The 23,606-nt window shown below is 43.7% G+C and overlaps 1 protein-coding gene across 10 annotated transcripts in view; it reads left to right on the top strand.

The window, feature by feature from the left end:
• The window catches only part of SOX6 (SRY-box transcription factor 6), a 539,429-nt gene that overhangs the window by 440,325 nt on the left and 75,498 nt on the right, over nucleotides 1–23,606 (top strand). The window lies entirely within an intron of this gene.

The following is a 23,606-nucleotide window of genomic DNA, read 5'->3' as shown; positions in this document are numbered from 1 at the left end:
GCTGCATCAGGACCTGGATATTCCTCTTGACATCTGGATGCTGCTGGGTTGTGAAGCCTGCCTTAGGCCAAGAGGCTGTAGGAGCCTTGTGGCTGTGAGCATAGGGTCTTTGCTGCTCTTTAAGTGATTAGGGCACTGAAGCAGCAATAATGCTGAATTATCGCTTGGTTGCTTTCTTCCAAGGAATCTTGGGACAAAGGGGTGGTCAAGGTGGAGTATTTACAGGAAAGTCATGTTCATGGAGACAAGGCTAATTGCTGGGTGTTTAAAAGAAAACCTTTCAACCTTTTTTTAAAAAATCTTCAAATAACTAGAGACTTTTTAAAAGCTTTTTATTTAATTGTTTTCTTAAGATAGCACTAAACAAATACACATGGAGAAAAGCCAGATAATATAATCTGAAGTCAATAGAATTAAAAGAGAGATTTTTTTTCCAGCTAGTTTTCAGATTCATCGTCTAGTCCAGGTGTAGAACAGACAGCGAAATATTACAGTTGATTACAGAAAAATCAAGATATATGAAAGTTGTTGCCAGACATATGCAAACAATATGAACTACTTACAGCTGCAGGGAAGAATATTAGCAATGGAAAGTGTCTGACATACTATTTTTTTAAACAATTTCACTTTATCAAATTGAAAATTGTGCTGTCGTAGAACCAAAACTATCTGCTGCAACATTTTCCCTTATGTTATTTAAAAAAATAAAAGACAAATCATACAGGGGAAAATATTTTAATGCTTTTATCATTAGACATTGACAGGAAAAATAATATTTTCTTGTTCTATGATTTAATGCATTAAGGATCTTGTAAGTCAAGGAGGGCTCTCAAGTGGATTTCTTTAGTTTGATTCGCACTAGATTTTGTGCTGAAGACCAATTTGTTGCTCTCAGTTAACCTCTACTATTCTAAAGGGGTTATATTTAATTAACACTGGCTAAAGGCCTGACCTGAGAGGCAACCAAAAGTGATTGAACTGCAGTTTCAGAGCCAGAGTTTAGTCAGCAGGGAAAGGAGTTAAAAAACAGACAAGCCACCATTTACTGAAAAATTCCTTCCAGCTAAGCTGTATTTCAATGGGCCATTTAATGCTCAGATGGACAAAGGTATTACTTCAGTCATTGAGTTGTATCAAACCCTTTCTCAGAGGCCCTGTTTAAAAAACTCTACAGGAAAAGTGGTTTAGCATCATATTCTCGGCAGAGCAACACTCAGTCTGTTGAAAAAAAAATGAGGGAAATGAGGTGAGACATAGCCGTCAAGTCCGTGCAAGTTTTTGCTTTGCTCTCGAGATGGTTTCATATGGGATCTGCTCTTCTGAGTTTAGAAACTCCATAGTCCACACTGCAACACTCCCCCCTCCCAGTTCATTGTTTAGTCTTTCCTTCCCCTCCCAGGCTAGCCATTAGTCTGTCCTTTATTCTCTTCTGACACATTAGGAATATGGTTTTCTCTTTTGGGGGGGCTTGTTTCTGTTTGGCTAATTTCTTAAAGCTCAGATCAATTTTGGATGAAAAGAAAGTCTATGTTTAAAATTTCAACCCAGAATGTTGCCTTTAGTTATGTCAGAAACACTCTTACCCCAATTCCCCAGAGGGCAAGAAGTAGAGCCAGAAAGACCAGGGATAAAAGTTTTTATCATCTTTATTGCAATAAGCGGAACAACTTCATGTAATCCAAAGGCACGAGCTCGATTCAACAGCATTTACGCAGGCAACTTAAAGTCCCTCACAACCCGTATAGCACTGCCTTCTCCCGTTCCCCATTGGCTGAGGTATTTGGGAGTTACACCTTCCTGGCCGCCTAACACATACATCTTTGATAAGAGTCCCCCCCTCCCTCTACCTACGTCCATCGCATGTCTATCGCTTAACTATACCTCCACTGGCCTGGGATTATCTGGGGGTCTGGATGTGGTTTGCATCCAGCTAAGACTAGTTTTCAGCTTCTTTTTATCTGTGGAGGAATGTGCTTTGTAAGATACTGATGTTCCTACCTCTTGTTACTGTGGTATCTTGCTCAGGGTTCTGGGAGTTATCTTTTATCTATTGTTTCAAGTTTTTTTGGGCCTAAATTATTGGTTTGTTCCTTACAGTTACATAGTCATCCTCTTCCCCTAGAATTAGATGTCAGTGTGATGGTGCCCTGCTCGGATTTTAGAAGCTTTGATCTTCGCAGATTAAAAAATTTCCACCTCTTTTCTCTGATTGCATCCCATTACTTCTCTTCTTCAAATTCTTTGACTCTGGATCTCCCCAGACTGGGTCAATAGGCAACAATATAGCAAAAGAGATTCAGTGCAAGTACAAAGTGTGAAGCACACTGGAACAAAAACATCCCAGTGTATCGGGTTTGAACTGTGACTGACTGACCAGGAAAGAGATCTGTCAACCTGGCAAGCGGCAACAATGAAAAGGCAAATTCTTTGTTAGGGATGGTTAGGGAAAAGACTGAAAATAAAATGGTCAGTATTATAATGACCTTATATAGCTTTGGGTGTAGCCGCATTTGGAATGATTGATACGGTTCAAGAATTCCCATCGCAAAAAAGTATATCGTCCAGTTGGAAAAGGTGCATAACAAGACAATCAACATGAGCAAGGGCTTGACGCACAATATCTTTGAAGATAAACAGTTGGGTCCTGGTAGTGTTCTTACAGAAAGGAAAAGGGAGGATGACATAATTGAAGTTTAAAGAGAAAACAAATTACCCCCTTCCCTTAATACTAGAACTTGGGGGTCACTAAATGGAGTAGGTAGGTAGCAATTCAGTATTCATTTATTTTATTTTATTTTACTTCATTAACGGCTCACTTTCCTCTCCAGTGGGGACCCAAAGCAGCTTACATCAGTATCCTCTCCTCTGTTTTACCCTTACAACCCTGTGAGGGAGATTAGGCTGAGAATGTGTGACTGACCCAAAGAAACCCAGCAAGCTTTCATGGCAGAGTGGTGATTTTAACCTGTGTTTCTTAGATCCTTGTCTGACACATTAACCACTACACCAAATAGGCAAAGTGAAGTGTTTTTAAATCAGTCACATAATTAATTCATGGAATTCACTGCCAAAAGATGTAATGATCTTAAAGTACTTTAAAAGGGGGGCTAACAGCCCATTCCTGAAATTTGGGCTGAAAGTCTTCAAGAGGCTGCGTGACCTCGCCGCCAGCGTGTGTGTAATCGTGTGTTTAAACACAATTATGCTGGCGGTGAGGCCAGTCCCACCGGTGGCAGAGCGCTGCCGGACCGTGCCTCCCCCCTGCACTGGCGCGGCCTCTCCGTGGCACAGGCCACGGCATAGAGAGGCCGCGTTGGCGCAGGGGGCGTTCCGGGGGGAGGAGCTGCCGGGTAGGTGGCTTCCTATCCTGTTTCGTCCCTCGCCGCTGGCTCTGGGGACGGTAGTGCTGCACCTGCTTTTTAGCAGGCGCAGCCTCGCTGTTCCCTATGGGGCAAAAGGCCCCAGTAAAACAGAAAAAAGCTGCGAAACGGCTTTTTTTTTTTTTTTTTTTTTTGCGGCGTGCACAATTTGGCATAGGAAGAGGCGCAACTGCGACTCTTCCCCACCGACTCCACACCCCACATTTTCAGGAATGGGCTATAAGTTTTATTTAAAATAAAAGTATGAGGAGGAGTGGGTAGACAGATATCAGTAACTCACATGGACCTGTCTGAGAATTAAGAGCAGATTTAGGATCTGCTTGGGTCTCAGAAGTGTGGTGATTGTGGCCATGAATGCTATTGCATTTTTCTGCAGTGGCAGAGCTCTATGTCAGGCAGATATCCTCGAGAGAGTTGGGGCTATAGGTTAGGGATGCAAACTCTGGATAGGGAAAAGAAGAAGAAGAAGAAGAAAAATTGTTTTTTATATGCCGACTTTATCACTTAAGGAAGACTCAAATAGATCTGGGGGTGGAGTTTGGGGAGGGGAGGGGCCTCAGTAGAGTATAATTCCATAGATTATATCCTCCAGAGCAACCATTTTCTCCAGGAGAACTGATTTCTGCAATCTAGAGATCACTAGTCATTCTGGGAGATCTCCAGGCCCCCACCAGGAGGTTGCCAATGCTACTATAGTTGAAAAAGCTGAAAGTGGGCAGAGGCAGATCTAGGGTTGCCAGCTCTGGGTTGGGAAATACCTGGAGATTTTTGGGGTGGAACCTGAGCAGGGTAGGGTTTGGGTTGGGGAGGGACTTCAATGCCACAGAGTCCAATTGCCAAAGCGGCCATTTTTTCCGGGTGAACTGATTTCTATTGGCTGGAGGTCAGTTGTAACAGCAGGAGATCTCCAGCTAGTACCTGGAGATTGGTAACCCTAGGCAGATCTCATAATCCTGCAGGACAGCAAAACAAGAAGTCACAGTAAGAAGACAGCAGGCACATGGGTTTATACAGTCAAGAAGACATTTGAATGTTTTTGTTATTTATTGAACTGTTTGAATTTGTGATTTTATATGGCTTTTATCTGGAAATTGTCCTTTCGACTGAGGGCTGGGGGTAAATCTTTCAAAGAAAGAAAGAAGTAAACGAGCGTAATGGCTACGTACAACCTTCACGTTCAGAGATAGTGCGCCACTGGACACCAGTTCCATGTAGTCTTTCCAGAGTCAGCTGGCTGGCCATTGTGAGAAAAAGGATGCTGGGTGAGATACACCTGCTGTCTGACCAGCAGGGCTTTTCTTTCATTTTTTTAAAATGATTTAACTCTAGTCCACAACTAGAATGAAGCTTGAGTATAACTTAATCCAGGAACAACCCTGCCTATTACTTGAAAGCATCAAAATAGCCTTTCTGAATAACTGTAGCACAGATGACACATCTCTGCTCTCTGCAGATGGCTTTTTCATTGGCAAAACATATGTCATTATAGTATGCCAGGAAATCTATAGCGATTGGTCCTTCAGCCTTTTTCTGTGTGTTCTGCAGAGAGTTTAGCTGATTACACCTCATCTCTGCCTCTGATGTCTGGGTGGAGGGAATGTTCATCTATTGGCCACAAATTTCAGCCCATTTATTTTGTTTTTAGAATATAATGGCAGTCGATGTCTGCTTGCTCTGATCTGCCTAGCCTCACTCTACTTAATTTGCATAACCCCATGATGGGCTCAAATGCTTGGTTATGTTGGGGCCAAACTACACGTTGTGTTTTATACAAGGTTGCCACAGGGATTTTCAGCCATATTGCAGCTGAGAATCCCCTGTAACATTCTGCAGGGGCCCAATTTGGACTGAGATTGCAGTGTGTGTGGGGGGGTAGGGGCTCTTGCCACATGCTGTATCCTTTTCCAGAGCTGAAATAGCCCAGGGGTGTTATTTATGCATTTCATCCACAGGGCAAGTAACATCCCCATGACTATTTCAGCTAGGGATGCCAAACTCCAGGTACTAGCTGGAGATCTCCTGCTATTACAACTGATCTCCAACCAATAGAGATCAGTTCACCTGGAGAAAATGGCCACTTTGGCAATTGGACTCTATGGCATTGAAGTCCCTCCCCTCCCCAAACCTTGCCCTTTTCAGGCTCCACCCCAAAAACCTCCCGCTGGTGGCTAAGAGAGACCGGGCAAATAGGGTTGCCAAGTGCCCGGTGATGGTGGGTAAAATCCTGCCAATCCTCCGGGCTGCCTGCTGACCACCTGAGGGCTGGCGGGCAACACGTGCACACGACACACCCACGTCACTTCCGGTTTTACCCGGAAGTGACGCAGATGCTCTAGCAACCTTTGCCAAAACTCTATGGAAACCATAGAGTTTCGGCTGAGATTGATAGAGCGCCCGCGTCATTTCCGAGTAAACCTGGAAGCGACGTAGGCGCGCCGTGCGAGGCAGGCGCGCTGCTGAAGAGCTCCCGCCGGTGGAGCAAAGGGACCTGATAAGCCTACTGGCAACTCTAATTTCAGCTCAGGAAAAAAAACACTGGAGAGCAGGAGGCCCTCCACCACTCCATCCCTCATTTCCTTTGCCACTTTACATGGAGTTGCCACTGGTGCAGCTGCAGTTTAGCTTCCAATCCCTGTTGAAAACTCATGTAAAATGTAACATGTAGTTTGGCTCTTAGTGTGTCATGTCGGATTGTGACAGCAGTTTAGGAACTGGTTTACAGAGAGAGAGCATGAGAGAGAGAAAGCAGTCATTTAAAATATATTTACATTTCCACTTAGAAAGGAAAACTTTGTTTTGTCAAGCTTTGATGCCATTAGAGTCAGTATATAGCATTATAGGAGATGGGTTATATGTCTGAATTTAATAACACTAATAAAACAATTGTTTTGTTTCAGATGGGAAGCAAATGCTATGTATAATAAAAGCAACAGCCAAGTGCCAAATTCTTTTGATTGCCGCAGTGGCTGGCAGCTATTTGTGGTTTATCTGAGTATACTTTTGTGGCTTTGCTTTCAATTTTATGGTAAACTGGTGGTGAACAGGTAATTCAAGGAAGATATTTAAATATCATAATTGAACCTGTCCTATGTAATTTGGCTGTTCTCAGGGAGCACAATACCCCTCAATTTGTTCTGTCAGAGTTGCAGCTCAGAAAAAATAAGTGTCAACCTCTCTATTGAAGAACACCCTGTGTATGTAAACTTCAAAGGAAACTTTGCAGTCATTTCTATAAAGGTTTTAGGTGCAAGGGATTCGGATATGTAAGATTGTCCTCATATCTTGGAATATGGTCTGGAGACACAAATGCTTGTGTACATTTAAAAGAGATCTGCAGCACAGCATTAAATTATTTAATCCCAAATTGGGTGGGTCAGGTCTAAAGGAGCCCATTGAAAGTTGCTCAAGGGCAGCAGCCTCACCCTGCCTCAAAATTCAGCAGAGCTGTCCTGAATGCCGGCAGACCTGAGGGCCAGGTCTAGGTCCAAAGTCAGTATTAGAAGCGAAGTCCAAATGCCAAGTCAAAGTCCATTCCAAGGTCAAAGCCACAAGAATATCAGGAGATATTAAGAGTCCAAAGAGAACACAGAGTGGTGGTAATAAGTTGTTCCCACACTGGCCAGGATGCAAATGCCTGCTTAAATAGGCCTAGGGTGAACCAGCTGTTGCTTGTTCCTCTGACTCAGCATTCCCTGCTGGGTGCTCATTAGCATCATCACTGTCAGCAGGGAGTGCTCTTTGTTGGGCCTGCAGCCTAGCACTCCTTCTACGCTCGTGTAGGAGTGCTCTGAACCTTTGGCACCTCTGCTCCAGCAACTTTTGGGGGAGGGCTCTCAGACCCAGGTGATTCCCTTGCTCTGGGAGGTTGTAGGCACGGAGGGAATTTATCTGTCTGTGACTCCTCAACCTGCTGCTGTTCCTCCCTTCCACTGCCTGCTGCTTCAAGGTCCTCCTCGTCCGAGGAAGCGTCAGCAGGAAGAGGAGGAAGAAGAAGAAAAAGAGTTGGTTTTTATATGCCAACTTTCTCTACCACTTAAGGGAGACTCCACCCTTCTTACAATCACCTTCCCTTCCCCACAAAAAATACCCTGTGAGGTAGGTGGGGCTGAGAGAGCTCTAACAGAGCTTTAACTTGCCCAAGGTCCCCCACTGGCTTCGTGTGTAGGGATGGGGAAACAAATCCAGTTCACCATATTAGCCTCCACCGCTCATGTGGAGGAGTGGGGAATCAAACCCGGTTCTCCAGATCAGAGTCCACCGCTCCAAATGACATGGCTACCCCATGATAGCAGCGACTTCTGTTGTGCCTTGCTTTTCATTGCCTGCATAAAACAAAAAGCTTTGGATCTCATCCCCTTCCCCCTGTGCTCCCCGGCACCATTCAGGGCAGGCACTGAAGTTCTCTTGTCATTATGCCTGCATTTTCTTAAATATAAGGGAATGACACCTTGTGCAGTACATGCAGAACTGTCCCTCCATTTAAAATTAATGCACAAAGCTACAGACCAAAGACACAGGGAGGATCCCTGAGTGGAAGAGCACACAGAAGGTCTCAGGTTTAATCCTTAGCATCTGCAGTTCAAAAGAATCTCAAGTAGGAGGTGCTGGGAAAGCTCCTGCTGGTCAGCACAGATAAAACTGAGCTAGATGGATCAATGCCCTGATGAGGTAAGACAGCATCATATGGTCAGATATGTTCATTACACCGCATACGGGGCTCTGGATCAAAGCTGTGGTTTCTGTAATCTCTCATGACACGACGTTGAATTAATTTGAATTATTTTTGAAATCTGGACAAAGATTCCCAAACTACATTTTTCATCCTTCTGCAGCCCTGTGGTTACCATACTCTAGGTTTGCCAAGTTGCCTTCCTCCTCCCCCCCGGGTGGCTCTACCCTGCTCTGCCAGCTGGCATAGCAGGAGAAAAACAGGGTGGGGTGATGTCATGGAATGGGAAGGAATTAGAAGAGCTGAACTTTGAACTGGATGTGACATCACAAGTTGGGACATCGCAGGAAGTGGCATTGCCCCCCCAATTTCCAGGAATTTCACATCTTGGCGTAGGCAACCCTCTGCCTGTGCCCCATCTTTATATTATGCTTCTGCCATGTTTGTATATACAGCTTAGATTTTCAAATTGTGGGCTCTGATGGATGCTCATGGAATATAGAACATCATAGCCACTGAAAAAATCCTAGACAGACTATAAACTCTGTGTCTAGATGCTTAAGGGAGGTATTAGCATGCTAAATGGTGGTACTTCACATTAACAGTCTCCACAAATTCTCATGCCACATTGATGGTTGATGTGGGATTATGTGTTTAGTATAAGTTCTTAGAAGTTCAAAAATTTGAGAAAAAGGTACATTTGATGAAATATCAGAAAGGCCAGACAACTGAAATATCCTGAATTATTTCCCCACTTCTTGTTGGACCATTTTACAGAAAGTGATATGAAGGCATTTGTATGGCCTGACTAGGGTTGCCAGGTCCCTCTTCGCAACCGGCGGGAGATTTTGGGGGTGGAGCCTGAAGAGGGCGGGGTTTGGGGAGGGGAGGGACTTCAATGCCATAGAGTTCAATTGCCAAAGCGGCCATTTTTCTCCAGGTGATCTGATCTCTATCGGCTGGAGAGCAGTTGAATTAGCAGGAGATCTCCTGATACTACCTGGCAGTTGGCAACCCTAGGCCTGACTGATACACACTTAGTAACTGGTATTGTAGACTTGTAGAAAAGTGTGCCTGCTCCTTCTCCATAAAGATGATGAAGCACCTAAAATGATGAAGCAAGGTCACGCTGATGGCTGATATGTGTGATTCTTCCTTGAAAAAGAGTGAGAAGACATTGTGCTACTTAGACATCTGTATGATCATTAGGGCTGCCGACCTCCAGGTGGTGGGGCTGGAGATCTCCCGCTATTACAAGTGATCTCCAGGTGACAGAGATCAGTTCACCTCATTGACGACTCTCCCCTCTCCAAACCCTGCCCTCCTTAGGCTCCACCCCTAAAATCTCCAGGTATTTCCCATCCTGGAGCAGGCAACCCTGGTGATCATGCACAGAATGCCTGTTACGTATGTGTCATATGCATGGAAAGAGCAGGGACTGTGCATGAAGTGTATGTCGGTGGAAGGGCAGGGCTAGTAAACTGTATACCACAGAAAGGTGAGGTGGCTTGGGTAGGCCCGTACAATGTACTGTATGTAAGCAAACACTACAGATCAAACTTACTGACTGTGAATACTCGAGGAAAGGCTTATATGACACAGTTTGCAAACTGTGATTTTTCTGTGTGTGTTTTTTATTCGAGTGAGCCCCATGTTTGAGTCATGAAACAGACAGAGATTGCTTAACATTTAAACGCAGGTATATTATAACAGAAATCTATATCTCACCCAGCAAGCGCAGCTATGGAGTTAACACAGAAATGCTGCTATAATTGCCTTTAGTTTTGAATACAAGCAGTGTTAATACCATTTAAAGAAAAATTAGCTGGGTGCAAATTTGATCTTTAGTTTCCATTTCCCACTGTGCTAAACTTTAAAATTGATGTGCTGGGGATAGCATTATTCATTAGAGCTCTTTTTGTCAGTATGGCAAGCACAGTAAAGACCTCGCTGATAGCAAGGCACTGAAGAAAGCAAAAGGCAATCAGTCCTATCATCTGAGTTCACAATGAATCATCTATACTACTAATATTTGCACCAGAACCCATTATCTGTTCCCTGTAACAATGTCTTGAGGGGTCTGTTTCTCTCGAAAGCTGAGACAAAAAATCAGAATCCACAAAGGACTCATATGCTTTTTCTAATTGTTAATGCTTTTGCAAGCAATTATGCCCTTTTTTCCGGAATAATAAAAAGGATTTCCCCAGAAGAGGTCAGGATCTTTGTCCCAGGCTTATTTTACAGATCCTTTTACCATCTGTCCTACAGGTTGTGGACTTCATTAGTGACTTTGGTGCGTTTAGAGTCTGTAGAATTTTTTGCTCATCTTCACAGCTGTGCATTAACTCAGGTTTTCCAGGAGAGGACAACCAGAGAAGGGATAATGAAGTCTGGATAATCACAAGAACAGAGATCACAAAATGCAGAAACAAATGTCTGTGTTCCAATACAATTCATAAGACTTGTGTGGCTTTAAGGTCTCCCCCCGCCCTCCGCCAATCCTAAGAGTTACAATTGGCAGTCTGTTCTTAAGAAATCAGGGAAGTGGTATTACACTGGCAAAAAAGGAAAGGCTATTCATATCTGTGTGGGAACCTAATCAGGCTCTTGTTTCCAGTGACGATGGCTCCCCAGTTGCACCAGGTCCACAACAAGAATGCTCCTTTTGTGCGCTGATAATGTGGAAGCGATAAAATTTCCTTTCAGAGACATATGTGTTTACATCATGAGATGTGTTGTTTGACAAAAAGCTTTGTTCTCTGCATATTTTTCTTGCAGAGCTTTAACCTGAGTTGTTTGGCTGGAAAGCTCTGATTAGCTAGACTCAGTTTGCCAAGGTAAAATAGACACTGGTTTCATGAATCCTCTTGCTGAGCTGTTCGTTATAGAAAAATGTGTAAGGAATGGGCGGAAAAAGTACTGGATGGAAACTGACCAATAACAGACGTTAAAATCTAAGGGCATAACTTTATCACAGTAGTACACTGAGACATAAATATTGCATTACTCAGTTCAAGGTAGGTCTTTTTAATAAACGAATTCTCTTGTTTTACATTTAAAATATTTAACCACTATTTTTATTATTTAACATTTGCAGAATTGTTAGCCAAATCACAAATAATTTTGATACAATTGAAGGTGTTTATTTTTTTACTATGTAGTTCCAAAAACGACCACTTGTAATTATATAAATAAAAATACATCTATAGAGAGAACAAAACTGAGGGCTAACTTTGTTATACATGAGGTTGTCTAAAAGGCAAATCAAATCCAAAGTTTTAATGGTTGTTACAGTGGGGCATTTTTCACGGTAGATTCTGCTTCTGTTTTGCCATGGACTAAAAAAAAAAACATGATTTAAATGTTTTTTTCATGGCCGCGATTTATCCCTGTCAATCTCGATGTAGTTTTGGTTTTTCATGGGAACAAAGCACGCTGTATTTGACAACGGTTTGGTCTGTCCCTTTTGCAGGAGGCCTCCCCTTCCAACAGGCTCATTGTTTATGCCTGCCCCCAGCTCCGCCCCAACTCCGCCCAGCAGATTACCTCGTGCGGTTCACCAGCCCCAGTGCAAAAAACAAGCACCAGTCCCTCTGGTCTCCTCCATTTTTCTTCCACCCTCGCTCTGTTCTGCTTTTGGAACAGTCAGATTCCAAATTGGGGGGGGGGGGGAAGGCAGCGCTTTCCTCAAAGCTTCCCTCTATTTTCTATAGGTGTGGAACCCATTGCCCTTTAATGATAGACAGGATTGGGGGGGGGGCAGGAATTGCATCCATGTGCCCAGAGAAGTGTTTAGCTGAAAGTGGGAATGGTGGGGGTGGGGGGAGAGGAAAGAAGGCCCCTGGCTTGCGCGCTGGCCATGATCCGGCCACAGTGCATCGAGAGAGAGGAGGGAGATAAGAGCAGGCTGGCCGCCCCTCTTCAGAAGAGTGATGGGAGGGAGTTTTGCCTTGGGTTTTCCGCTCTCAGGATGCACATTTTCCCCATCCGAATTCTCAAAAATCCCTGCTCCCCGCTGGGGTAGAGGGGCATGGCGGGTGGGAGAGGAAAGAAGTCCCCTGGCTTGCGCGCTGGCCATGATCCATCCACAGTGCATCGAGAGAGAGGAGGGAGACCCAGAGCAGGCTGGCCACCCCTCTTCAGAAGAGTGATGGGAGGGAGTTTTGCCTTGGGTTTTCCACTCTCAGGATGCACATTTTTCCCATCCGATTTCTCAAAAATCCCTCTCCCTGCTGGGGTAGAGGGGCCAACAGCCCCTTCCCTTGAACATCCCCCCATGGGTCCAGCTGCCCTGGACCGAACTGCCACCACCACCACCCCCAGCGCTCGAGGAGCACATGGTGTGGCCCCGCCGGTCTCCTCCTGGAGCCGTCCGTCCGACGTCCCCCTGGGCTTGGAGGTGTGGGCCCAGCTCCAAGGTCCATCCTGGGCGAGGGGCGGGGAAGGCGTGCCGCCTGCCCGCCAGCCAGCCTCCGGGACGGAGGGAGAGAAGTGCCAGGACTCTAGGCAGGCAGGCAGCAAAAGGAGTGGTATTCTTGTCTGAGCGCGAAACTCCCCCAGCCAATCACCGTTCTTGGGGGAGGAGAAAGGAGATGTCACGGGGAGGGACAGCAGAACCGAAGCAAACATTTTTTCACGGGCATCCGAGCAACAAAACGCGCTTCTACTGGAAAGTACGGCTCAGAAGTGGTTTGGTTTGCCGCTGACATAACGCGGTTTTTATACCTCTATCAGGGAAAAGCCGGATCTGCAGTGAATAACCAAAATTTTACTCCGACGCAAATTAGCATCGAAACAGCAGCAAATCTCCGTGAAAAATTCCCCAGTGCTTCTGGACCTCCTGGGGAAAATTCCAGCTTTAAGGGTAAGGCAGTGGTATTCAGCCCACTGCTGGGTTGCCAGTAGGGTTGTGCGGACAAAAAAATATTGGTAAATGTTGGGTTCAGGTGTATTGGGCCTGATTTTTTAAATATACCAGAAATAAGCCGAATAGCCATATCAGTAAATATGGGTATTTGGCTTATTTCCATGTTTAAAAAAAAAACAAAAAAAACCCAGGTCCATTATAGTCTATGGAAAAAGAATTGAAGCTCCTGTGGGGGTGTTTTTGGAGGTAGAGTTCCCAGACTTTCAGGGTAGCTTGAAGGGACTCTCCTTGCACGAACCCCGAAGTTTGGAGAAAATTGGGTCAGGGGTCCAATTTTATGGGCTCCCAAAGGGGTTGCCCCCATTTCCCATAGGAAAACATTGCAAAGTTCACACAAGAAGATACCAAACTCAACAATGAGAACGATGATGACAAAAACAAAGCAGTGCCCCTGGCTCGCCTTCCTCCCACTCTCTAGGTTATCCTCTGTTGCAGTACAGGTAGATTGCACCAGCTGGCTTTGCAGCAGTGCAAAATACATTGCTGCCATTGGCCACATGGAAAGCTCCATGTTTCCCTCTGGTTGGATTAGTGATGACTTGAGCTTGCAAGAATTGTTTTTTTTAGGAGAGGCAACCCTTCACTTACTCCTTTCCTTTCCAGAATTCCTACCCATGGAATGATTCTCACCATGCCTCTGAGTTGGTTAAAATCTGCCCTACTAAAATTGTGGGCTCCAAAATTATTTGGCCCCCCACAGCAAAAGGAATTCTAGTAGGACATGGTAACTTCCCCGTAAGGTCCCCACCACCTTCACCCCATCTACCATCTCTTGCATGTTGGTCAATATTAAGTCAAGTATGGGTGAGCCCCTACTAGCTTCCTCCACCATTTAATGAAGGAAGTTGTTGGCCAGGCAGGTGAGGAACTTGCGTGACTGTGGACACTTTGCATAGTTTGTCTCCCAGCACACATCAGGGATGTTGAAGTCATCCATAACTACCAGGTCATGACAGGATACCCTGTCAAGCTGCTCAAGGAGGGCAGCATCCACCTCCTCACCTGGTCAGGAGGTCTGTAGCAGACTCCAACCACAATACTGTTTGTCCTTCTTCCTTTATTCTCACTCAGATACTTTCCACTGGGCTGTTACCCACCTCCTCAAGTATTTCCTGTCAAGCAAAGACTCTACTCACGTACAGAACCACTGTGACTCCTTTCCAGCCCTTTTGGTTTTTTCTTGAATAACTCATATTCATCCACTGCTACATTCCAGTCATTGAAATCATCCCACCAAGTCTATGTAATGCCTACTAAATCATATCCCTCTGTCTGCATTAGAAGTTCTACCTTCTCCTTCATGTTGCCCAAGCTTTGGACATTGGTACATAGACACCTGAAGCCCTACACCTTCGGCTTCATTTGGCCCAGCCCTCCCAAATGGGTCTCTAGTGTTTGCTGTCCTTCAATGAAATCCCCATGTTTGTTGTCTCCTTCCCCTTGTGGTGTCAGTTTAAAGCCCCCCCCCCCGATGGATCTGCCAGGTTTCTCCCAAACACATTCTTCCCTGACCTTGATAAGTGCATTCCATCATGTGCTAGTAGGTAATCTTCAGAAAACCTAGCCTGTGGTCCCAAAATCCAAATTGCTCCTGCTGACACCACCAATGCAGCCAATGGTTCATTTCCATTCTTTTCTGTTCCCATTACATTTCTCTTCTTCTGACTGGAAGGTTCAAAGAGAACACCACCTGTGCCCCCATTCCGTTCAGCTTTCTCCCGAGAACTTCATAGTCAGCCTTAATGCTAGTTATGGTGTTCACAGCAGTTTTGTTTGTTCCCACGTGGACCTTCCCAAATGGGTAATGATCTGTAGGCTTTATCAGTTTTGGAATCTGGTCTGCAATATCTTTAATCTTTGCCGCTGGCAAACAGCACACCTCTTGGGCTAGGGGGTCAGGCCTGGACACATAATGTTTCATACCCCTCAGCAGAGAGTTGCCAATGACCAACACTTTCCTTTTCCTTCCACTGCCATTTCTTCATATCTCCATGCCCTCCTCACTCCGTATTGCTTGGCCTTGTTGCTCTTCCCATGGCACTTCCGCACATGCCGAATAATGCACTTTCAATCCCCTTTCAATGCACTTTAACAAAAGTTTGCAAGTTGATTTTGCCATTCCGCACAGTAAAATCCAGCTTCAAAGTACATTGAAACCAGATTGAAAGTGCATTATTCGGCATGTGCGGAAGTGTTTCCATCTCTGTCTCAACCACAAGAGTCTAGAATCAATTTCTGAATTTCAGTGGCACTGAGTGCCACCTTGCTTGACACTTTTGGGTTTGTGCTCGGAGGGAAGTCAACCACCCTGTTGTCTCTTTGAGTGGTCTCCCCATCCCTATGAAGGGCCTCGTGGCTGTTAATGAAATCCTCCCCTTCCTTGATCTCATGTAGGGTGGCGATCCTTTCTTCCAAGCTCTGAACCTTGTCTTCTAAGAGCCCTATCAGTTTACACTTTAGACAAGAGATTTCGGCACCAGGGAAATGGGTTAGGAGGCGCAGCAGCGGCGCCTCCTCCCCACCGTTCCCCCACACTGAAAGCTCAGGAATGCACTGTTAGATTCCCCCCCCCCGGATTTTCTCATAAAGTTTACGCAGTTATAAATGCAATATACACCTAGTGATGCTGGGAAGCAAGTATGATTTCCACAAAAGGAAAATAAAAGCAGATTTCTTGTTTAAAGAACTCACCTGCCAATTCTATTTTAATCAAGGTGAAAAACATATTGTACAAACACGCCATGTAGACCATGGCCAAATTTACAACAGCATGATAAATTTGGCCTTTTCACAATTTTCCCAACTGTTTGTATAGGAAATGTCTCATATGAACTGGGATCTCTGTGGAAGGATATAGCGCCCCATGATGTCAGGGTTTTGGTGTCTTCCCCCCCTTTTTTTTCAGTTGCCACAAACCTAGGAACCATTCCTGAGAAGTAACTGCTGCTGCACTGCGTGGATGCAGAATTGGTTGTGTGAACAAGCTCATAAAAACTTTAACATGTTTAGTAAACACTAATTGCTATAATTTGCATTTTAAAAACTTTTAAACTGATTACCTCCTACCCTTTCTGTGCACTGGTTATTAGTCATTTTTCTGCATAGCACTCATTCATTAGCGTTTGGGTTAAGTTAAAGTTGGAGTACTTATAAAGATCTACATATTAAACCTCTGAGATTAATTGAATAGGGCATGTGTTAATAAGGATGGGGGGTTGGCCCCTAACGTTAGTATTCTTTAAAAGGGATATTAACTTTTTAATTTATTAACATAATGTTTATATTTAACCAAGAAAATCCTACTGAGACATTAAAAATGGTTGTGGTTTTGTTGCAATATGGTTTTGAATATAAAAACGCTGGTATTTATAATATACACATTTCTAACAGGTAACATCTGTGCAAATGAGCTGTTAAATGAAAGAAAACACACCCTTAAAAAAAAAACCCTAAAACCTTTCACTTAGGATTTTTTGTGTGTGATATCAAATTCATTTCAAACGGTAAATGTATAGCTTTATTCAGCTATGAACTGTTACAGATCTGTGTAATGCTTTAATACATGCACACAGTTGTGCATGCAATTTACACTGTTCCTCCTCAAAGGAACCAGATGCTGAGCTGTGGAAGATATTTTTTCGAGCAAGAGCATCTGGTCCCTTGGCAGACTCACAAGCAGTAGCGTAGCAGCTTTGGAGTTGCCTCTGGGTTTATCACATGGTTAGGCTGCTGATGAGTTGTTTGGCTTGCCTTCCATTTCTTTAAGTTAACTAAGTTTCTGTGGGCTCTGCTTTTTACCCCCCCCCCCCGTTTTCTGGGAGTTCAGCAATTTCAGGGACCAGCATAGTACAGTAATGGATCTGATGGAATGGGCTCTGTCCTGTGAAAGTTTATGCCACAGTAGGTCAAGATCCACAGTGCAGGTCATGGTTGTTTGCTACACCCCAGTGAAATTTTCCGTGGGTGCTTTTCTTTTAACAACTGTGCCACTTACCATTGAACACACATGAACACATGAAGCTGCCTTGTACTGAATCAGACCCTTGGTCCATCTAAGTCAGTATTGTCTACTCAGACCGGCAGCGGCTCTCCAGGGTCTCAAACAGAGGTCTTTCACATCACCTACTTGCCTAGCCCCTTTAACTGGAGATGCTGGGGATTGAACCTGGGACCTTCTGCATGCCAAGCAGATTACCACTGAGCCATGGCCCTTCCCCTTTTCATTTCACAAACTCAGTCTGAAACTTCCCTTAGTTTCAATTGATTGCTTAGGATGGCCCTGTAAGCACCCTTGGCCTTTCACAATTATCATGTTACTTGGAATCCTGGCTGTGGTCTTTATGGTGCCAGAGGGCTCTGATGTTTTGGATGTAGCAGATGAACGCAGCTACCCTTCTGGTAGAAAGTAACAATAATGGCAGTCATCATAATATGCAAATGTGGAAGACAGTCAAATGTGGGCTTGACTAATAATGACATAAGTGGGAGTGAAATATATTGTTTTTATATCTTAAGATCTTTATGCCAGGAAGCTTAGATTACTCTGTACAGCAAGGGTGGCTGGTGCCAATGGAAGATGGGCAGAGAAGTCTTTCATGTCCTACCAACCTGCCCAGTTCTCTCCAAACCATACCTTACTTGTATTCATCTTCATCAAACCAAAGCTCTTCCTAACTGTTTTACACTATTTCCATGGGTTTCCAACATCTCATTTTTCTTTTCTGCCCTTTCTTCAGAGTTCTATTTCTCAAATTTGTTCTCCTTTGACCCTGGGACTTTGAACTATTAATTTTCTTTTATCACTAACATCAGCATCAAATTCAGGTTTTAGTGCTATCCATGTGTCTATTTCTACTTCTTTTCAGTTTATCCTAGATCCTTATTTTGAACCTCAATTTTTCCCCCTATGCATTTCTTGCCCCGTCTCGCAGAGTGGTAAGCTTCAGTACTGCATTCTAAGCTTTGCTCACGACCTGAGCTCGATCCCAACGGAAGTTGGTTTCAGGTAGCCGGCTCAAGGTTGACTCAGCCTTCCATCCTTCCGAGATTGGTGAAATGAGTACCCAGCTTGCTGGGGGTAAAGGGAAGATGACCAGGGAAGGCATTGGCAAACCCCCCCCCATAAACAAAGTCTGCCTAGAAAACGTCAGGATGTGACATCACCCCATGGATCAGAAATGACCCGGTGCTTGCACCAGGGACCTTTACCTTTTACCTTGCAATATATTTTGGGCCAGATACACTTAAACTCTGGGTTGGTATTCAAAGGTTGTCTGTTTCACTATTTACACAGCTGATGTAGCCTTCAAGTCTGTATCTATAAGAATATAAAACTATGTTTTAGTTCTTGTACTGATCTTATAATGTTATTGCCTTAGCCATTAAAATGTCATTTTATAAGCTAGTGTCAAAAAGGAGGCAATAACATTTAGAGCTCTTTTAAATGTATTATTAGGCAGAAAAGAATTGCTGTGACGCCTGGGTTTCTAACATATCTTAAAATCTGTAATTTTGGCCAAGGTTAATAATTTTTGTAATCATTAGTCAAAAGAGCTACAAAGTAAATATTTATATAAAAGCATCCACTGGCCAATGTTCACAACAAACAATATTTTTATACATCTCCCATTTAAAATATATATATATATTTCTGGGTTTGCCTCTAAAACCTTCACTGGTTTCACCAACAGTGTACAGTTATTTAAATAACAATTAAAGTCATATTTTGGAAATTTGGTTTAATAATTTTGACCAGTATTTCAAACATTAAAACTAGATTTAGCAGCAGTGCTCAGTGTGGTTGTGTTCCTAAGCAACCACAGAATCAGTAGCCTATCAAGCACACTGTAGAATATTGATGTGAGAGCCATCTTCAATCCCCAGCATAATATTTTTGGGTAATGGGATAAACAGTATGAAAAATTATAGGGTATTTGAACCACTCTTGCATTTGCTTGGTGTTGGTTACAGGAAAACCAGGTAAGACAGAATGTGCCCTACCTCTGAGTAGTACACTGTACTATTCTGGCCTTGTGCTTTCCAGTTTCTATGTTCGGGATGTAATCATGCTTGAAGATGAAGGGTATCCAAAAAGCAAAACTTTTGGAACAAGAATGAGTGACCCTGTTGCCTTAATGAATTTCCCCATTGTAAGAACCTGGGTTATACCATACTGGGGAATATGTGTCTTTTCCTGAAACTATTCTCAGCATGTCTCTGGACTCCAGAATGTCATATTTCCTTAGTATTGCCAATTTCTGAATGTTGAAAATTTTGCTATGGGCAGGGCAACACCGTGGATGGGGGTGTTGCTGAGTGATGCCCAGGAAATAAGTAGAGGAGTGCTATGGGGCACAGGATAGACACTTTTGTTCCTGTTATAGCCAGAACTACACACACTCAATATTAACCACCTTGGCTGCCTCCACACTACATGCAGGTGGACAATGAAGTTCACAAAACAGTACAGATAGGTGTTGATAAATATATCATTTTATGCTCACTAACAAAGAGATTCTTAACTCCCTCTTTTTGTTTTGTTTTTAAATATATTTTATTAATTTTTTAACACTTAACATACACACAACATACACTGTATACGTATCATTCACATACAGATTGGGCTTCTTCTAGGGTTAATATTTAAAAGTTCTTCAAGTCACAATACATAATCCTCTTAATAGTTGTATAATCATTCTGTTCTATTTATACTATGATATAATATATTGTTTCTTGATTTTGTAATTGAAATTGTAATAGCTATCTAGAATTTCTGCTACGATCTTATTTATCTTCTTAACACGTTTTCGATCAACTTTTACTATCTTTCTTTCAGAAATCACTACATCTACTCTCTAGACCAGCATATATCAATACTAATATCTTGTTTTACAGCTTCAGGTTTGCATATTCAAAATAACACACCCAATTCTTTTGAAATTCATTCATCGTTCTTCCTCTCAGCATACTAGTTAGTTTGGCCATCAGTGCATATTCTGACTTTTTTTGTTGTTGCCATTTTTTTTTATTTCTGGAATGTCCTCTTGTTTTCACATCGTTGCAAGAACAACTCTTTTTGGATTATAGCATTCTGCCTTTGCTCTATTATGGTAATCAATTGTAACCATAATCAGTCTGTTATGTAAATGCATAGATCCAAGAACATTTGGGTTTTTTTTGCAGGGATGAAGCTTATGAAACTAAAAAGGAACAATCTTAAGAACATCGATAATTTCAAAGGGTAACTGTGTTGGTCTGTAGTGTAACAGCTAGATTTAGGTCTAATGGTACCTCAAACACCAACAATGTTTTTAGGGTATGAGGTTTTGAGAGTCAAAGTTCCCTTTGTCAGATATGGGTCAAAGTTCCCTTCATCAGATATGAGTTGGAATGGAGATCTTATATCCCATTCAGAAGGTGGGAGGGGTGTTGCAAAGAAGGAACTCAGGATGCAGAGGGACAATGCACATTGCAGTCATCTTGATTAGACAAGAGGGAAAATGCTTGGGGCAGAAAATTAGCATTTGTAGTGAGATTAGAATCTGATGTCCCTATTCAGCCTGGGGTGGGGGAGTCCATTGTTCTGAACTTCTGAATAAATTCAAGTTCAGCAATCTCATGTTTTACTCTCCCCTTGAAGCTTCTCTGTTGGAGGACTGCTGCTCTTAGGTCAGCGGTGAAATGACCTGGAAGAATAAAATGTTCTCCCGTTGGTTTTTGAGTGTTTTGGTTTTTAATGTTGGATTTATGTCCATTTTTTTTTTCTTAGGGACTGACTTGTTTGGCTGATGTAGAAGGAAAGGGAGGACATTGCTGACATTTAATGGTGCAGAATGGTAAGCTGCAGTACTGCAGCCAAAACTCTGCTTACGAGTTTGATCCCGACGGAAGTCGGTTTCAGGTAGCCACCTCAAGGTTGACTCAGCCTTCTATCCTTGCTGGGGGTAAAGTGTAGATGACTGGAGAAGGCAATGGCAAACCACCCCATAAAACATAGTCTGCCTAGTAAATGTCATGATATGACGTTACCCCATGGGTCAGTAATGACCCGGTGCTTGGACAAGGGACTACTTCTGCCTTTACCTATAACATTGGAAGATGAACAAGTGAATGAACCTGAGATGGTATGGCTGGTGTTGTGTTATCAGAGTGAATATGGGGACAGATTTGGCATCTTGGTTTGTTGCAGGCCCTGGTCTCAGAGTCCATGTCCATGTTAGGAAGGGCATTGTTATGATGGGAGGTTGTTTAAGGTTAGAAGGCTGTGGGCAAAAAAAGCAAGGTTCAGACTTGCCTATGAGCCCAGTTTTCTGGCATGTGCTGGAGAGGGTTGGGAGCTGGCACAAAGCTCAGGGGCTTGTCTGGTAAGGCAGGGGCTTAGCTGGGCAGCCAGCATGCTGCCACAAAATGGCTGCTGATGGGGAAGATGGAGAAGGAGCCATAGCGTTTCTAACTCCAGCTGGAACTTTTCCTGCCCTGCTGCATACCTTCCTGGCCCACCATATATTTCAAATGGACCAATCAGGCCCTGGCTCAATAGGGTCAGGGCCGGCAGGCAGGCTTAGACCTGAGCTTTTGCATTCGGCTCCTCCAACTAGCTATTTAAGAAGCTGTCCCCCTCGCCCAACTGAGTCTGCTTCCTAATTTGTCCCTCCCTCCCTATACTTGGGCTGTTTAGTTTGTTATGTCAACTTTGTGTTAATTCGTCACAACTTTTGGTGGTTTTGGCATGGGGCCGGGTCCATTTTGGGGGGAGAGGTGGCCTGCTTGCCACCTTTTCCCCATTCTGGGGACCCCAATAAGGGGTTTTGGGGGAGGCGTGGAATAGGGACATGCCCAGTCGGGGGCTGTCAGGGTGATGGCCTCCTGCCAAGTGGCAAGGGACCACACAGCAGGCTTCTCCCAAGTGGGTCCCACATGCTGCCATCTCAGGTTACTCCCAGCAGGTGGGCTGGGAGAAGGGTGCATCAGTCGGCAGGCGGGTCGGGCTGATGCCTTGGATCCAACCCCTATGCAACGCCAATGCCTGATGCTGTAACCAATAATGTTGTGCCCATTTCCATTCCATCTACTGTCTCCATGTGTTTAATTGTTTGCTAAGGTCATCATAGTATAAGTATCATGGGTTGGTTATTGCATGCCAGGGGTGGCCAGGGTTGGGGGGCTGCAGTAAGTAGCTGGCTCCAAGACACTCCCCAATTCAGCGCTAGGCCAGAAAAGTTTGTCTCTCGATGCCTGTGTGAGAGAAGTATCATTATCAAGCAGAGTTGTAGGCCATTAGTGATGTGTTCAACTGGTTTCAGCGGAGAGCTGTATGTGACTGTGAACGGTGTCCTGTTGTTGTTTCATTTAAACATTGAGTTACTTTTTGTGCCATAGCCAAGGGGTGCTGATAAGATCCTGGTCCCTGGCAGCAGAACAGCAATTACTCTGTGCATAGCAGAGAGCTAGGAAATCAGAGTTCAAGTAGAGGAGCAAAAACAGCGGTATTTGTCTCACATATTCAGTTTCAGCAGATTTTTTTAGCCATGTGACTCATTTGTCTTTGGACTGCATGCATAGCAGTAGAATGGAGCATGAACAGAATGGTCGGTCCTGATTCCTAAAGTGAACGCGGGCCAGCGGTTGAGAAACAACAGCATAAAATCCTTGTGTTTTTTCACTTAAAGACCCAGAGTTCTGACTGACCTTATGCATGCATTTGTCTAGCCACTGAGTCACTGAGCATATATAGTATTGTGTAACTTTTATTTCTTTGGAGGCTTGTTATATTAGAAAAATTGTTCCAAAGAAAGCAACAATTATGACATAAGCACATCTGGCTCTTGCAAATTATTCTTTATTAAGCTTTCATTTAATTACATGTGCTGAAAGGTCTGCTTTTGATTACTGTAATTTTTTTTATTTGTCCATCTGAATGATAGTAATGTTGGAAATTACATACAAACCACCTGTTTTTTTCCCCACTAATAAGGCAAATTTTATACAAATTTATGTGTGGGAGAGGGAATAGGATCCTCTCTGTTTTTAATGATAGAATTGTTGTTACTTCTAATTCAAGGTGAGGTTCTCAGGTTGGTTGCTGCAAAGAAATTAAACCTGTTTTGTTTGTCCAGGAAACGCTTTATATGTTTTGGGAATATATGACTTAATTTCGCATCTTCTGACAGAGTTCTGTTCAGCTTCTGAAAGCTGAGGAGGTTAAATACGAGCTCCGTGATAATACTTAAGATTGTACTTTTGCTCCCACTTTTATAAGTGAGGACTTACACCGCTGTTCATATTAGCTCAAAAAAGTACTAGATAGATAAATCATTGCACTTGTAGAGGAAATAAAATCCAGTGGCTGCTTTCCAATGAAACAATATCAGCAATCATTGGTCCCAGTTTGCTTCTGGGTGCAATTCAAGGCGCTGGTCCTGACCTTCAAAGCCCTGTACGGTTTGGGACCAATGTACCTACTCCCTATTGGACCTGCTGGACCACTGTGGTCATCTTCGGAAATCCTACTTTGGGTACCCCCACCTTCTGTGGTTAGGCAGGTAGCAACATGGAAGAGGGCCTTCTAGGTCATGGCCCCAAAGCTCTGGAACTCTTTCCCCAAAGAGATTCATCTGTCCCCATCTGTTGT

Source organism: Euleptes europaea, chromosome 6 (assembly GCF_029931775.1).
Source record: "Euleptes europaea isolate rEulEur1 chromosome 6, rEulEur1.hap1, whole genome shotgun sequence".
Classification (NCBI taxonomy): Eukaryota; Metazoa; Chordata; class Lepidosauria; order Squamata; family Sphaerodactylidae; genus Euleptes; species Euleptes europaea.
This window is presented reverse-complemented; position numbering and strand designations above follow the sequence as displayed.